The 16,398-nt window shown below is 35.3% G+C and overlaps 1 protein-coding gene across 1 annotated transcript in view; it reads left to right on the top strand.

Moving 5' to 3' along the window:
- Positions 1-16,398, top strand: part of LOC133616381 (BMP/retinoic acid-inducible neural-specific protein 3-like) — a 290,364-nt gene that overhangs the window by 62,603 nt on the left and 211,363 nt on the right. The gene's annotated exons all lie outside the window — the stretch shown is intronic.

Here is a 16,398-nt window from a genome sequence, read left to right as displayed (position 1 = left end):
GTGGCCCATAATACTGGGCTGTGACCAGCTTCTCTGACCGTTCATGAGTGACTATATCCGTTCATCCACCGTGTTCAGTGGAGAAGTCTGATCTACAAAATGTGCAGGCAGCATACCCCTTCCCCTTCGAGCTGTACTGGTTGAACTGAAATTATTTTTTCCAATCATTTTGGAACTTGCAAGCGTACTTCTTCTTCTTACTCGTCATCGCCATGTCTCTTCTTCTGCTTCGTCTCCTTCTTCTTCTGTTCCGATCGCCGCGCTTGACTTTGAGGTGTAACCGTTATTATTGTCCGGCCGGAAACGGCGCCCAGTGAAGGATGGTGTAGCAATACTGAAATCAGGAGGAATTAGTGAGAATGGCGGGAGGGGCACTAGAATTTGGGACTCTCCCGGGAAAATCGGGAGGGTTGGCTAGTATGCTTGGGGGCCCAAACTTTGCCATTCTTTGGTGACTGGAGGCGTGTAGTCCTTAACTGTGACACCACATCATGTTCATGAGGAAGCTAAGCTGATCTTGTTTCATACACAACTCCTTTATTTCACTCTTCACTTCACCTACGGTAGCCTAGGAGGGTCAAACAAGACTTTGATTGATTTAAACTTTTATTAGTAGATTGTACAGTACAGTACATATTCCGTACAATTGGCCACTAAATGGTAAAACCCAAATAGGTTTTTCAACTTTTTCAACGTTAATTAATTCATGGTACAAATACACTTAGACTTAGACTTACACAAACTTTAATGATCCACAAGGGAAATTGTTCAACACAGTAGCTCAGTTACAATGATGGAAAGTGTAAGGATGGAAAGGACAATGCAGGTATAAATAGACTAATACAGCGATAACAAATCCAACATATATACGGATATATATATATATATATATATATATATATATATATATATATATATATATATATATATATATATATATAATATGTGTACAGAATTATACTTATACAGATATATTGTATTATGTCTATAACATATATACAATATACAATATATACAACACATGTACAATATTACAGTATATACCAGTGTTTTTCAACCTTTTTTGAGCCAAGGCACATTTTTTGCGTTGAAAAAATCCAGGGGCACACCACTCAGTTGACAGTAAAAAGTCGTTGTCGCAATTGTTGGATATGACTTTAAACCATAACCAAGCATGCATCAATATAGCTCTTGTCTCAAAGTAGGTGTACTGTCACCACCTGTCACATCACGCCATGACTTATTTTGAGTTGTTTGCTGTTTTCCAGTGTGTAGTGTTTTAGTTCTTGTCTTGCGCTTCTATTTTGGTGGCTTTTTCTCTTTTTTGGGTATTTTCCTGTAGCAGTTTCATGTCTTCCTTTGAGCGGTATTTCCCGCATCTACTTTGTTTTAGCACTCAAGAATATTTCAGTTGTTTTCATCCTTCTTTGTGGGGACATTGTTGATTGTCATGTCATGTTCGGTTGTACATTGTGGACGCCGTCTTTGCTCCACAGCAAGTCTTTGCTGTCGTCCAGCATTCTGTTTTTGTTTACTTTGTAGCCAGTTCAGTTTTAGTTTCGTTCTGCATAGCCTTCCCTAAGCTTCAATGCCTTTTCTTAGGGGCACTCACCTTTTGTTTATTTTTGTTTTAAGCATTAGACACAATTTTACCTGCACACTGCCTCCCGCTGTTTCCGACATCTACAAAGCAATTAGCACCGGCTGCCACCTACTGATGTGGAAGAGTATTATTCTGCCGAGCTCTAGACAACACAGACACTCAACAACAACACATAATTTGCAGACTATAATTACTGGTTTGAAAAAAATATTTTTAACCCAAATAGGTGAAATTAGACAATCTCCCATGGCACACCAGACTGTATCTCACGGCACACTAGTGTGCCGCGGCACAGTGGTTGAAAAACACTGGTATATACAGCAGCAGCAGCATAAAATAGAGAGTAGATATATATATGTATATAATATAATATATACTATCATCATAATGCAGTCATCACACAAGTTAATCATCAGAGTATATACATTGAATTATTTACATTATTTACAATCCGGGAGGTGGGATGTGGAGGGGGGGGGGCGGGGGGGGTTAGGTTTGGTTGATATCAACACTTCAGTCATCAACAATTGCATCATCTGAGAAATGGACATTGAAAGGTCTGTAGGTCTGACTTCGTAGGATATGTACAGCGAGCAGTGAACATAGTGAGCTCAGAAAGCATAAGAACAAGCACCGTATTTTTGGGAGTATAAGTCGCACTGGAGTATAAGTCGCATTTTTTAATTTATTTGATAAAACCCAACACCAAGAATAGACATTTGAAAGACAATTTAAAATAAATAAAAAATAGTGAACAACAGGCTGAATAAGTGTACGTTATATGAGGCATAAATAACCAACTGAGAACGTGCCTGGTATGTTAAAGGATAACATTATCACCAGATCTATGTAAGCGTCAATATATACCTTGATGTTGCAGAAAAAAGACCATATATTTTTTAACCGATTTCCGAACTCTAAATGGGTGAATTTTGGCGAATTAAACGCCTTTCTATTATTCGCTCTCGGAGCGATGACGTCACAACGTGACGTCACATCGGGAAGCAATCCGCCATTTTCTCAAACACCGAGTCAAATCAGCTCTGTTATTTTTCCGTTTTTTCGACTCTTTTCCGTACCTTGGAGACATCATGCCTCGTCGGTGTGTTGTCGGAGGGTGTAACAACACGAACAGGGACAGATTCAAGTTGCACCAGTGGCCCAAAGATGCAAAAGTGGCAAGAAATTGGACGTTTGTTCCGCACACTTTACCGACGAAAGCTATGCTACGACAGAGATGGCAAGAATGTGTGGATATCCTGCGACACTCAAAGCAGATGCATTTCCAACGATAAAGTCAAAGAAATCTGCCGCCAGACCCCCATTGAATCTGCCGGATTGTGTGAGCAATTCAGGGACAAAGGACCTCGGTAGCACGGCAAGCGAAGGCGGCAGTTTGTTCCCGCAGACGAGCGAGCTAAACCCCCTGGATGTCTTGGCTCACACCGTCCCTTATGCCACCGAAGATGATCAAGAGAAGAATATCGACCCTAGCTTCCCTGGCCTGCTGACATCAAATCCAAAACTGGACAGATCAGCTTTCAGGAAAAGAGAGCGGATGAGGGTATGTCTACAGAATATATTAATTGATGAAAATTGGGCTGTCTGCACTCTCAAAGTGCATGTTGTTGCCAAATGTATTTCATATGCCGTAAACCTAGTTCATAGTTGTTAGTTTCCTTTAATGCCAAACAAACACATACCAATCGTTGGTTAGAAGGCGATCGCCGAATTTGTCCTCGCTTTCTCCCGTGTCGCTGGCTGTCGTGTCGTTTTCGTCGGTTTCGCTTGCATAGGGTTCAAACCGATATGGCTCAATAGCTTCAGTTTCTTCTTCAATTTCGTTTTCGCTACCTGCCTCCACACTACAACCATCCGTTTCAATACATGCGTAATCTGTTGAATCGCTTAAACCGCTGAAATCAGAGTCTGAATCCGAGCTAATGTCGCTATAGCTTGCTGTTCTTTCCGCCATGTTTGTTTGTGTTGGCTTCACTATGTGACGTCACAGGAAAATGGACGGGTGTATATAACGATGGTTAAAATCAGGCACTTTGAAGCTGTTTTTAGGGATGGGTAAAATTTTGAAAAAAACTTCGAAAAATAAAATAAGCCACTGGGAACTGATTTTTAATGGTTTTAACCCTTCTGAAATTGTGATAATGTTCCCCTTTAACATAACATGTTATGGTAAGAGTCATTCAAATAACTATAACATATAGAACATGCTATATGTTTACCAAACAATCTGTCACTCCTAATCGCTAAATCCCATGAAATCTTATACGTCTAGTCTCTTACGTGAATGAGCTAAATAATAATATTTGATATTTTACGGTAATGTGTTAATCATTTCACACATAAGTCGCATCTGAGTATAAGTCGCACCCCCGGCCAAACTATGAAAAAAACTGCGACTTATAGTCCGAAAAATACGGTATATACAGTTGATTATTTACAATCCGGGGAGGTGGGATGTGGAGGTGGGATGGGGTTAGGCTAGGGTTGAAGTTGCCTGGAGGTGTTTTTTTTAGTGCGGTTTCGAAGGAGACTAGAGATGCACTTTATTTTACACCTGTTGGGAGTGCATTCCATATTGATGTGGCATAGAAGGAGAATGAGTTAAGACTTTTGTTAGACCGGAATCTGGGTTTAACATGGTTTGTGGATCACTCCCTGGTGTTGTGGTTATGGCGGTCATTTACGTTATGGAAGTAGTTTGACATCTACTTCGGTATCAGGGAGATATAGCGGATTTTATAGACTAGGCACACAAGAGAACACAACTATTTTATTCTCTGACATTCGCACAGTAAATGAATAAAATGTCATGAACTCGCATGGGTGCGGTAGCTGTGACCCCAAGATGCAGGAACCAGGTGAACGTTAGCAGGTGAGAGTCTTTTAATACTCAAAATAGGGAGAAGCAGTCATGAACACAAAGGTTCTAAACATAGTCAATGCTCGAGCACTGAGGAACAGGCGAGGCAGGCATAAATAGCCGCGTGATTGGCAACTGCAACCAGGTGTGCCCGGCTGCCAATCAGGGACAGGTGAGGGGAACGAGCGCTCAGGGAGACTTGAAGGAAAAGCTACACAAAATAAGAGCGCTGACAGGAAATACACACCAAACAAGGGAACACAAACTGAAGTGAAGTGACAGATCGTCACCCTCCATCCATCCATTCTCTACCGCTTATTCCCTTTTGGGATCGCGGGGGGTGCTGGAGCCTATCTCAGCTACAATCTGGCGGAAGGCGGGGTACACCCTGGACAAGTCGCCACCTCATCGCAGGGCCAACACAGATAGACAGACAACATTCACACTCACATTCACACACTAGGGCCAATTTAGTGTTGCCAATCAACCTATCCCCAGGTGCATGTCTTTGGAGGTGGGAGGAAGCCGGAGTACCCGGAGGGAACCCACGCAGTCACGGGGAGAACATGCAAACTCCACACAGAAAGATCCCGAGCCCGGGATTGAACCCAAGACTACTCAGGACCTTCGTATTGTGACGCAGACGCACTAACCCCTCTACCACCGTGCTGCCTTACACATCGTCACATAAAAGTTAATTCAGCTGCCTGACTTTATACATAACTTGCTTTCTAATGTACCCATTTTAAACAACTGATAGGGTGCAATATACAATCTATTCAAGATGTTGTATTGACTCAGTTTATTCTTAATGCATGTAAGTGTCGTTATTTGTATTTTTCCAAATATCATTCCATGACATGTCTTTTCCTAAAATGTTTAAATCAATCAACTACCGAACACATGCATGAGTTTGATGTTCATTTATTTTTCCGTAAAATCTTTTAAGTATTTTTTTTTTAAACTATATCCTGATTAAAACAAAAACATATCCTATAGGTTGTGGTTATAATTAGAGATGTCCGATAAATCGGCCGATAAATGCATTAAAATGTAATATCGGAAATTATCGGTATCGTTTTTTTAGTATCAGTATCATTTTTTTTTATTTATTTTTTTATTAAATAAAAAACACAAGATACACTTACAATTAGTGCACCAACCCAAAACAACCTTCTTCCCCCATTCACACAAAAGGGTTGTTTGTTTCTGTTATTAATATTCTGGTTCCTACATTATATATCAATATATATCAATACAGTCTGCAAGGGATACAGTCCGTAAGCACACATGATTGTGCGTGCTGCTTGTCCACTAATAGTACTAACCTTTAACAGTTTATTTTACTCATTTTCATTAATTACTAGTTCCTAGGTAACTGTTTTTATATTGTTTTACTTTCTTTTTTATTCAAGAAAATGTTTTTATTTTATTTATCTTATTTTATTTTATTAATTAAAAAAAAAAAAGTACCTTATCTTCACCATACCTGGTTGTCCAAATTAGGCATAATAATGTGTTAATTCCACGACTGTATATATCGGTTGATATCGGTATCGGTAATTAAATAGTTGGACAATATCGGAATATCGGATATTGGCAAAAAGCCATTATCGGACATCCCTAGTTATAATAATTCATACTTTCAGAGAATATGCATTTTTAAAGTTTTAAAGAGATGCAATTTAAAAAATTACTTCTGGTTCTGGGTATATTTTATTGATCAACTATTTCAGAATTGGATGCTTATTCATAGGGCTTAAGTGCAGTTCCCCTTTAATAATTTTGATTGAAGGTACAGTGTGAGCCTTGACAGACGGAACCTTTTAATTGGCTATTGTCACAGAAAGTCAGAACAGTGGATGGTACTACAGAAAAATAAATAAAAATACATTCTCAGATGAAACAGTCTTGCCTGTGAGGAGGTGGCGACTTGTCCAGGGTGTACCCCGCCTTCCGCCCGAATGCAGCTCCAGCACCCCCCCGCGACCCCGAAAGGGACAAGCGGTAGAAAATGGATGGATGGATGGAAACAGTCTTGCGAGCCAATTCTAATTCACTAGGTAGTAACAGTGTCATGCTCCAAAACCTGTATGTACCTTTCAGCATTAATGGCGCCTTCACAGATGTGTAAGTTACCCATGTCTTGGGCACTAATACACCCCCATACCATCACAGATGCTGGCTTTTCAACTGTGCGCCTATAACAATCCGGATGGTTCTTTTCCTCTTTGGTCCGGAGGACACGACGTCCACAGTTTCCAAAACTTAACTTGCACTTACAGATGTAGCGACCAACTGTAGTTACTGACAGTGGGTTTCTGAAGTGTTCCTGAGCCCATGTGGTGATTTCCTTTACACACTGATGTCGCTTGTTAATGCAGTACAGCCTGAGGGACCGAAGGTCACGGGCTTAGCTGCTTACGTGCAGTGATTTCTCCAGATTCTCTGAACCCTTTGATGATATTACGGACCGTAGATGGTGAAATCCTTAAATTCCTTGCAATAGCTGGTTGAGAAAGGTTTTTCTTAAACTGTTCAACAATTTGCTCACGCATTTGTTGACAAAGTGGTGACCCTCGCCCCATCCTTGTTTGTGAATGACTGAGCCTTTCATGGAATCTACTTTCATACCCAATCATGGCACCCACCTGTTCCCAATTTGCCTGTTCACCTGTGGGATGTTCCAAATAAGTGTTTGATGAGCATTCCTCAACTTTATCAGTATTTATTGCCACCTTTCCCAACTTCTTTGTCACGTGTTGCTGGCATCAAATTCTAAAGTTAATGATTATTTCCAAAAAAAAAGATGTTTATGAGTTTGAACATCAAATATGTTGTCTTTGTAGCATATTCAACTGAATATGGGTTGAAAATGATTCACAAATCATTGCATTCTGTTTATATTTACATCTAACACAATTTCCCAACTCATATGGAAACGGGGTTTGTATATTAACCATATGCGGTTGGACAAAGGCAATACATTTTGTTTTAAAGTGGCATTAAAAAGCAATACTTTTGATCTGTTAATACCTGCAGAAACAATGATTATATGATACAGGTGAAATTCATAAAATTTGATTATGGTGTAAGAGTCCGTTCATGTCAGCAATTAACTTCAAATGTGAAACTAATATGTGATATTAACTCATTACATGCAAAGTGAGATGTGTCAAGCCTTTTATGTTATAATTTTGATCATCATAACTTCGTTTTTTAAATCGGAGATTTTCAATTCAAAGTTTTTATAAACCCTAAACCAGTGTTTTTCAACCTTTTTTCAGCCAAGGCACATTTTTTGAGTTGAAAAAATGCAAAGGCACACTCAGTTGACAGTAAAAAGTCGTCGCAATTGTTGGATATGACTTTAAACCATGCATGACTATAGCTCTTGTCTCAAAGTAGGTGCACTGTCACCACCTGTCACATCACGCCATGACTTATTTTGACTTTTATGCTGTTTTCCTGTGTGTAGTGTTTTAGTACTTGTCTTGCTCTCCTATTTTGGTGGCTTTTTCTCTTTTTTTGGTATTTTCCTGTAGCAGTTTCATGTCTTCCTTTGAGCGATATTCCCCGCATCTACTTTGTTTTAGCAATCAAGATTATGTCAGTTGTTTATACCCTTCTTTGTGGGGACATTGTTGATTATCATGTCATGTTCGGATGTCCATTTTGGACGCCGTCTTTGCTCCACAGTAAGTCTTTGCTGTCGTCCAGCATTCTGTTTTTGTTTACTTTGTAGCCAGTTTAGTTTTAGTTTAGTTCTGCATAGCCTTCCCTCAGCTTCAATGCCTTTTCTTAGAGGCACTCACCTTTTGTTTATTTTTGGTTTAAGCATTAGACACCTTTTTACCTGTACACTGCCTCCCGCTGTTCCCGACATCGACAAAGCAATTAGCTACCTGCTGCCACCTACTGATATGGAAGAGTATTACACGGTTACGCTGCCGAGCTCTAGACAGCACTGACACTCAACAACAACACATCATTTGCAGACTATAATTACTGGTTTGCAAAAATATTTTTAACCCAAATAGGTGAAATTAGATAATCTCCCACGGCACACCAGACTGTATCTCACGTTTTTTCTTCTTCTATGCTACTACACATGTGCCTCTTGAGACCTCACTGTAGGCCTTGTAAGGTCATGTTACCTCCAAACTAAACACAATTGATGCTAATCCACCTTTTTTCTCTTTTTCTTGCAAATAAGAATCGATAAAGAACCGATAAAAAACCGAATCGTCTTATCAAAGTCCTATCAATTCCCATCCCTGATCGCAGAAAATATGAGTGAACTGAAAAACTGCTTGATGGATCCTCAATCCATACATCCATTTCCACCGCTTATCTCTCTCGATGTTGCGAGCGGGCTGGAGCCTGTCCAGCTGCACTCGGGCGGAAGGCAGCGTGCACCCTGGGCAAGTCGCCAACTCATAAACCATCACACAAAAAAATATATGGGAAGCGAGCGAAGCCAAACATCAGTTTATAAGGTATTTACGTTATTAAAAGTTAAATTGTTAACTTTTCTGAGAAACAGCAATTTCCAAACTAATATAATCTGTGAAGGACGCTGCGTCTCAGAAAGTACAAGTTTAAAGACACTAACGCAGAGGTGTCAAAGTCGTTTTCACTGAGGGCCACGTCGCAGTTATGTTTGGCCCCAGAGGGCCGCTTCTAACAGTGAAACGATTATTACACAATTTTTAATGCATTTTATTATAATGTTTTTTAAACTAAAATGTCAAAAAAATTTGGTAAGTTGCAATAATTTCACCTCAAAATGCAGTGTATATTACTGTAAATGGAAACGCAATACTGCTGTTTTTATGGTAAAAAAAGGCAGCTCAGTTACCAGAATTTTACTGTAAAATGTACATTTGTTTTTTTACTGTAAATAAAAAAAAAATTGCAATTTTACAGTAAAATTTTGGCACCTGAGCTGCCTTTTTTTTTTTTTTTTTTTGGCGCAAATATTTTTCGGTGTATTACTGTAAATGCCAAAACGACACCACAGTTTATTACAGTAAAACAATACCGTTTTTTTCATTTAAAGAAAAATGCTGTAAAAACCACAGTAAATTTCACAATTTTTGCATGAAATCTATTGCTTCTTTTACATTGCACAACTTGATGGATAACTTTGAACTTTTTTTTAAACTAAAATGTCAAAAAAGATATGGTAAGTTGCAATAATTTCACCTCAAAATGTAGTGTATATTACTGTAAATGGAAAAGCAATACTGCTGTTTTTATGGTAAAAAAAAAGGCAGCTCAGTTGCCAGAATTTGACTGTATAATGTACTTTTTTTTTTTACTGTAAATAAAAAAAAAACTGCAATTTTACAGTAACATTTTGGCACCTGAGCTGCCTTTTTTTTTTTTTTTTTTAGCGCAAATATTTTTCAGTGTATTACTGTAAATGCCAAAACGACACCACAGTTTATTACAGTAAAACAATACAGTCTTTTTCATTTAAAGAAAAATGCTGTAAAAACCACAATACATTTCACAATTTTAGCATGAAATCTATTGCTTCTTTTACATTGCACAACTTGATGGATAACTTTGAACTTTTTTTTAAACTAAAATGTCAAAAAAGATATGGTAAGTTGCAATAATTTCACCTCAAAATGTAGTGTTTATTACTGTAAATGGAAAAGCAATACTGCTGTTTTTATGGTAAAAAAAAAGGCAGCTCAGTTGCCAGAATTTTACTGTATAATGTACTTTTTTTTTACTGTAAATAAAAAAAACCTGCAATTTTACAGTAACATTTTGGCACCTGAGCTGCCTTTTTTTTTTTTTTTTTTTTTGGCGCAAATATTTTTCGGTGTATTACTGTAAATGCCAAAACGACACCACAGTTTATTACAGTAAAACAATACCGTTTTTTTCATTTAAAGAAAAATGCTGTAAAAACCACAGTAAATTTCACAATTTTTGCATGAAATCTATTGCTTCTTTTACATTGCACAACTTGATGGATAACTTTTAACTTTTTTTTAAACTAAAATGTCTAAAAAATATGGTAAGTTGCAATAATTTCACCTCAAAATGTAGTGTATATTACTGTAAATGGAAAAGCAATACTGCTGTTTTTATGGTAAAAAAAAGGCAGCTCAGTTGCCAGAATTTTACTGTATAAAGTACTTTTTTTTCCCACTGTAAATAAAAAAAACACTGCAATTTTACAGTAACATTTTGGCACCTGAGCTGCCTTTTTTTTTTTTTTTTTTGCGCAAATATTTTTCGGTGTATTACTGTAAATGCCAAAACGACACCACAGTTTATTACAGTAAAACAATACAGTCTTTTTCATTTAAAGAAAAATGCTGTAAAAACCACAATACATTTCACAATTTTAGCATGAAATCTATTGCTTCTTTTACATTGCACAACTTGATGGATAACTTTGAACTTTTTTTTAAACTAAAATGTCAAAAAAAATATGGTAAGTTGCAATAATTTCACCTCAAAATGTAGTGTATATTACTGTAAATGGAAAAGCAATACTGCTGTTTTTATGGTAAAAAAAAGGCAGCTCAGTTGCCAGAATTTTACTGTATAATGTACTTTTTTTTTTCACTGTAAATAAAAAAACACTGCAATTTTACAGTAACATTTTGGCACCTGAGCTGCCTTTTTTTTTTTTTTTAGCGCAAATATTTTTCGGTGTATTACTGTAAATGCCAAAACGACACCACAGTTTATTACAGTAAAACAATACAGTCTTTTTCATTTAAAAAAAAATGCTGTAAAAACCCCAATACATTTCACAATTTTAGCATGAAATCTATTGCTTCTTTTACATTGCACAACTTGATGGATAACTTTGAACTTTTTTTTAAACTAAAATGTCCAAAAAGATATGGTAAGTTGCAATAATTTCACCTCAAAATGTAGTGTTTATTACTGTAAATGGAAAAGCAATACTGCTGTTTTTATGGTAAAAAAAAAGGCAGCTCAGTTGCCAGAATTTTACTGTACTATGTACATTTGTTTTTTTACTGTAAATAAAAAAAACTGCAATTTTACAGTAAAATTTTGGCACCTGAGCTGCCATTTTTATTTTTTTTTATTTTTTTTGCGCAAATATTTTTCGGTGTATTACTGTAAATGCCAAAACGACACCACAGTTTATTACAGTAAACCAATACAGTCTTTTTCATTTAAAGAAAAATGCTATAAAAAACAAAGTAAATTTTATAATTTTAGCATGAAATCTATTGCTTCTTTTACTTTGCACAATTTGATGGATAACTTTGAACTTTTTTTTAAACTAAAATGTCAAAAAAGATATGGTAAGTTGCAATAATTTCACCTCAAAATGTAGTGTTTATTACTGTAAATGGAAAAGCAATACTGCTGTTTTTATGGTAAAAAAAAAAAGGCAGCTCAGTTGCCAGAATTTTACTGTACTATGTACATTTGTTTTTTTACTGTAAATAAAAAACAAACTTGCAATTTTACAGTAAAATTTTGGCACCTGAGCTGCCATTTTTATTTATTTTTATTTTTTTTAGCGCAAATATTTTTCGGTGTATTACTGTAAATGCCAAAATGACACCACAGTTTATTACAGTAAAACAATACCGTTTTTTTTCATTTAGAGAAAAATGCTGTAAAAAACAAAGTACATTTTACAATTTTAGTATGAAATCTATTGCTTCTTTTACTTTGCACAATTTGATGGATAACTTTGACCTTTTTTTTTAAACTAAAATGTCAAAAAAATATGGTAAGTTGCAATAATTTCACCTCAAAATGTAGTGTTTATTACTGTAAATGGAAAAGCAATACTGCTGTTTTTATGGTAAAAAAAAAAAGGCAGCTCAGTTGCCAGAATTTTACTGTACTATGTACATTTCTTTTTTTTACTGTAAATAAAAAAAAACTGCAATTTTACAGTAAAATTTTGGCACCTGAGCTGCCATTTTTATTTTATTTTATTTTTTTTAGCGCAAATATTTTTCGGTGTATTACTGTAAATGCCAAAATGACACCACAGTTTATTACAGTAAAACAATACCGTTTTTTTCATTTAGAGAAAAATGCTGTAAAAAACAAAGTACATTTTACAATTTTAGCATGAAATCTATTGCTTCTTTTACTTTGCACAATTTGATGGATAACTTTGAACTTTTTTTTAAACTAAAATGTCAAAAAAATATGGTAAGTTGCAATAATTTCACCTCAAAATGTAGTGTATATTACTGTAAATGGAAAAGCAATACTGCTGTTTTTATGGTAAAAAAAGGCAGCTCAGTTACCAGAATTTTACTGTAAAATGTACATTTGTTTTTTTACTGTAAATAAAAAAAAATGCAATTTTACAGTAAAATTTTGGCACCTGAGCTGCCTTTTTTTTTTTTTTTTGGCGCAAATATTTTTCGGTGTATTACTGTAAATGCCAAAACGACACCACAGTTTATTACAGTAAAACAATACAGTTTTTTTCATTTAAAGAAAAATGCTGTAAAAACCACAGTAAATTTCACAATTGTAGCATGAAATCTATTGCTTCTTTTACATTGCACAATTTGATGGATAACTTTGAACTTTTATTTAAACTAAAATGTAAAAAAAAATATGGTAAGTTGCAATAATTTCACCTCAAAATGTAGTGTTTATTACTGTAAATGGAAAAGCAATACTGCTGTTTTTATGGTAAAAAAAAAGGCAGCTCAGTTGCCAGAATTTTACTGTACTATGTACATTTGTTTTTTTACTGTAAATAAAAAAAACCTGCAATTTTACAGTAACATTTTGGCACCTGAGCTGCCATTTTTATTTTTTTTTATTTTTTTTAGCGCAAATATTTTTCGGTGTATTACTGTAAATGCCAAAATGACACCACAGTTTATTACAGTAAAACAATACCGTTTTTTTCATTTAGAGAAAAATGCTGTAAAAAACAAAGTACATTTTACAATTTTAGCATGAAATCTATTGCTTCTTTTACTTTGCACAATTTGATGGATAACTTTGAACTTTTTTTTAAACTAAAATGTCAAAGAAATATGGTAAGTTGCAATAAATTCACCTCAAAATGTAGTGTTTATTACTGTAAATGGAAAAACAATACTGCTGTTTTTATGATAAAAAGGCAGCTCAGTTGCCAGAATTTTACTGTAAAATTTACATTTGTTTTTTTTACTATAAATAAAAAAAAAACTGCAATTTTACAGAAACATTTTGGCACATGAGCTGCCATTTTTTTTTTAAATTTTTTAGCGCAAATATTTTTCGGTGTATTACTGTAAATGCCAAAACAACACCACAGTTTATTACAGTAAAACAATACCGTTTTTTTTTTCATTTAGAGAAAAATGCTGTAAAAAACAGTACATTTTTACAATTTTAGCATGAAATCTATTGCTTCTTTTACATTGCACAACTTGATGGATAACTTTGAACTTTTTTTTAAACTAAAATGTCAAAAAAGATATGGTAAGTTGCAATAATTTCACCTCAAAATGTAGTGTTTATTACTGTAAATGGAAAAGCAATACTGCTGTTTTTATGGTAAAAAAAAAGGCAGCTCAGTTGCCAGAATTTTACTGTACTATGTACATTTGTTTTTTTACTGTAAATAAAAAAAACTGCAATTTTACAGTAAAATTTTGGCACTTGAGCTGCCATTTTTTTTTTTTTTTTTTTTAGCGCAAATATTTTTCGGTGTATTACTGTAAATGCCAAAATGACACCACAGTTTATTACAGTAAAACAATACCGTTTTTTTCATTTAGAGAAAAATGCTGTAAAAAACAAAGTACATTTTACAATTTTAGCATGAAATCTATTGCTTCTTTTACTTTGCACAATTTGATGGATAACTTTGAACTTTTTTTTAAACTAAAATGTCAAAAAAATATGGTTAGTTGCAATAATTTCACCTCAAAATGTAGTGTTTATTACTGTAAATGGAAAAGCAATACTGCTGTTTTTATGATAAAAAGGCAGCTCAGTTGCCAGAATTTTACTGTAAAATTTACATTTGTTTTTTTTACTATAAATAAAAAAAAACTGCAATTTTACAGTAACATTTTGGCACCTGAGCTGCCTTTTTTTTTTTTTTTTTTGCGCAAATATTTTTCGGTGTATTACTGTAAATGCCAAAACGACACCACAGTTTATTACAGTAAAACAATACAGTCTTTTTCATTTAAATAAAAATGCTGTAAAAACCACAATACATTTCACAATTTTAGCATGAAATCTATTGCTTCTTTTACATTGCACAACTTGATGGATAACTTTGAACTTTTTTTTAAACTAAAATGTCAAAAACATATGGTAAGTTGCAATAATTTCACCTCAAAATGTAGTGTTTATTACTGTAAATGGAAAAGCAATACTGCTGTTTTTATGGTAAAAAAAAGGCAGCTCAGTTGCCAGAATTTTACTGTATAATGTCCTTTTTTTTTACTGTAAATAAAAAAACACTGCAATTTTACAGTAAAATTTTGGCACCTGAGCTGCCATTTTTATTTTTTTTATTTTTTTTTAGCGCAAAATTTTTTTTCGGTGTATTACTGTAAATGCCAAAATGACACCACAGTTTATAACAGTAAAACAATACCGTTTTTTTCATTTAGAGAAAAATGCTGTAAAAAACAAAGTACATTTTACAATTTTAGCATGAAATCTATTGCTTCTTTTACATTGCACAATTTGATGGATAACTTTGAACTTTTATTTAAACTAAAATGTAAAAAAAAATATGGTAAGTTGCAATAATTTCACCTCAAAATGTAGTGTTTATTACTGTAAATGGAAAAGCAATACTGCTGTTTTTATGGTAAAAAAAAAAAGGCAGTAGTAGGGGGTAGCAGGGGGTGTATATTGTAGCGTCCCGGAAGAGTTAGTGCTGCAAGGGGTTCTGGGTATTTGTTCTGTTGTCTTTATGTTGTGTTTCGGTGCGGATGTTCTCCCGAAATGTGTTTGTTATTCTTGTTTGGTGTGGGTTCACAGTGTGGCGCATATTTCTAACAGTGTTAAAGTTGTTTATACAGCCACCCTCAGTGTGACCTGTTTGGCTGTTGACCAAGTATGCATGGCATTCCCTTGTGTGTATGAAAAACCGTAGATATTATGTAATTGGGCCGGCACGCAAAGGCAGTGCCTTTAAGGCACGTCCCCAATATTGTTGTCTGGGCGCAATTTGGGAGAAATTCGGGAGAATGGTTGCCCCGGGAGATTTTGGGGAGGGGCACTGCAATTCGGGAGTCTCCCGGGAAAATCGGGAGGGTTGGCAAGTATGACTGAGAGACTGCTCTGTTCTTCTCCTTTGAAACCGATACCGATAATGTCCAATATTACATTTTAAAGCATTTATCGGCCGATAACACCGGCAGTCCGATATTATCGGACATCTCTATCTGGAAGTCCATGTGTTTTTTTTTTAATTCATGACAAGCTAATTTGCTGTGACATGTCTTGTTCTGAGAGGCTTCCATTGCGTCATTTATGGTCAACTTTCTCAAACTTTCTACTATCTTTAGAACTTAGCCACAGTGATCTGTGAGTTATTTACAACTTTCACATTCATCTCCTCCCCCGAATGCTGGGTTTTGCCGGACTCAAGGAAGAGCTATGGTCATCCAAAAACTTCTTGACCTCATGATTTTAATTTTCCAGGACATGCACTGTCAGCTCTAAGGTCTTATATAGACAGGTGGGTGCCTTTCCCAACCAAGCGCAATCAATTTAGTTCAACACAGCTGGACTCTAATGAAGATGTTGAACGATCTCAAGGGTAATCAGAAGAAATAGAAGGCACCTGGGTCTAATATACAAGTTTCACTGCGAATAATGTGAATACTTACAGCCATATGATATTTCAATTTTTGTTGTTTAAAACATTTGGAGAAAAAAATGTCTGCTACTTCGCGAGGGGGCGTGG

The sequence above is a fragment of the Nerophis lumbriciformis genome, linkage group LG14 (assembly GCF_033978685.3).
Source record: "Nerophis lumbriciformis linkage group LG14, RoL_Nlum_v2.1, whole genome shotgun sequence".
Classification (NCBI taxonomy): domain Eukaryota; kingdom Metazoa; phylum Chordata; class Actinopteri; order Syngnathiformes; family Syngnathidae; genus Nerophis; species Nerophis lumbriciformis.
This window is presented reverse-complemented; position numbering and strand designations above follow the sequence as displayed.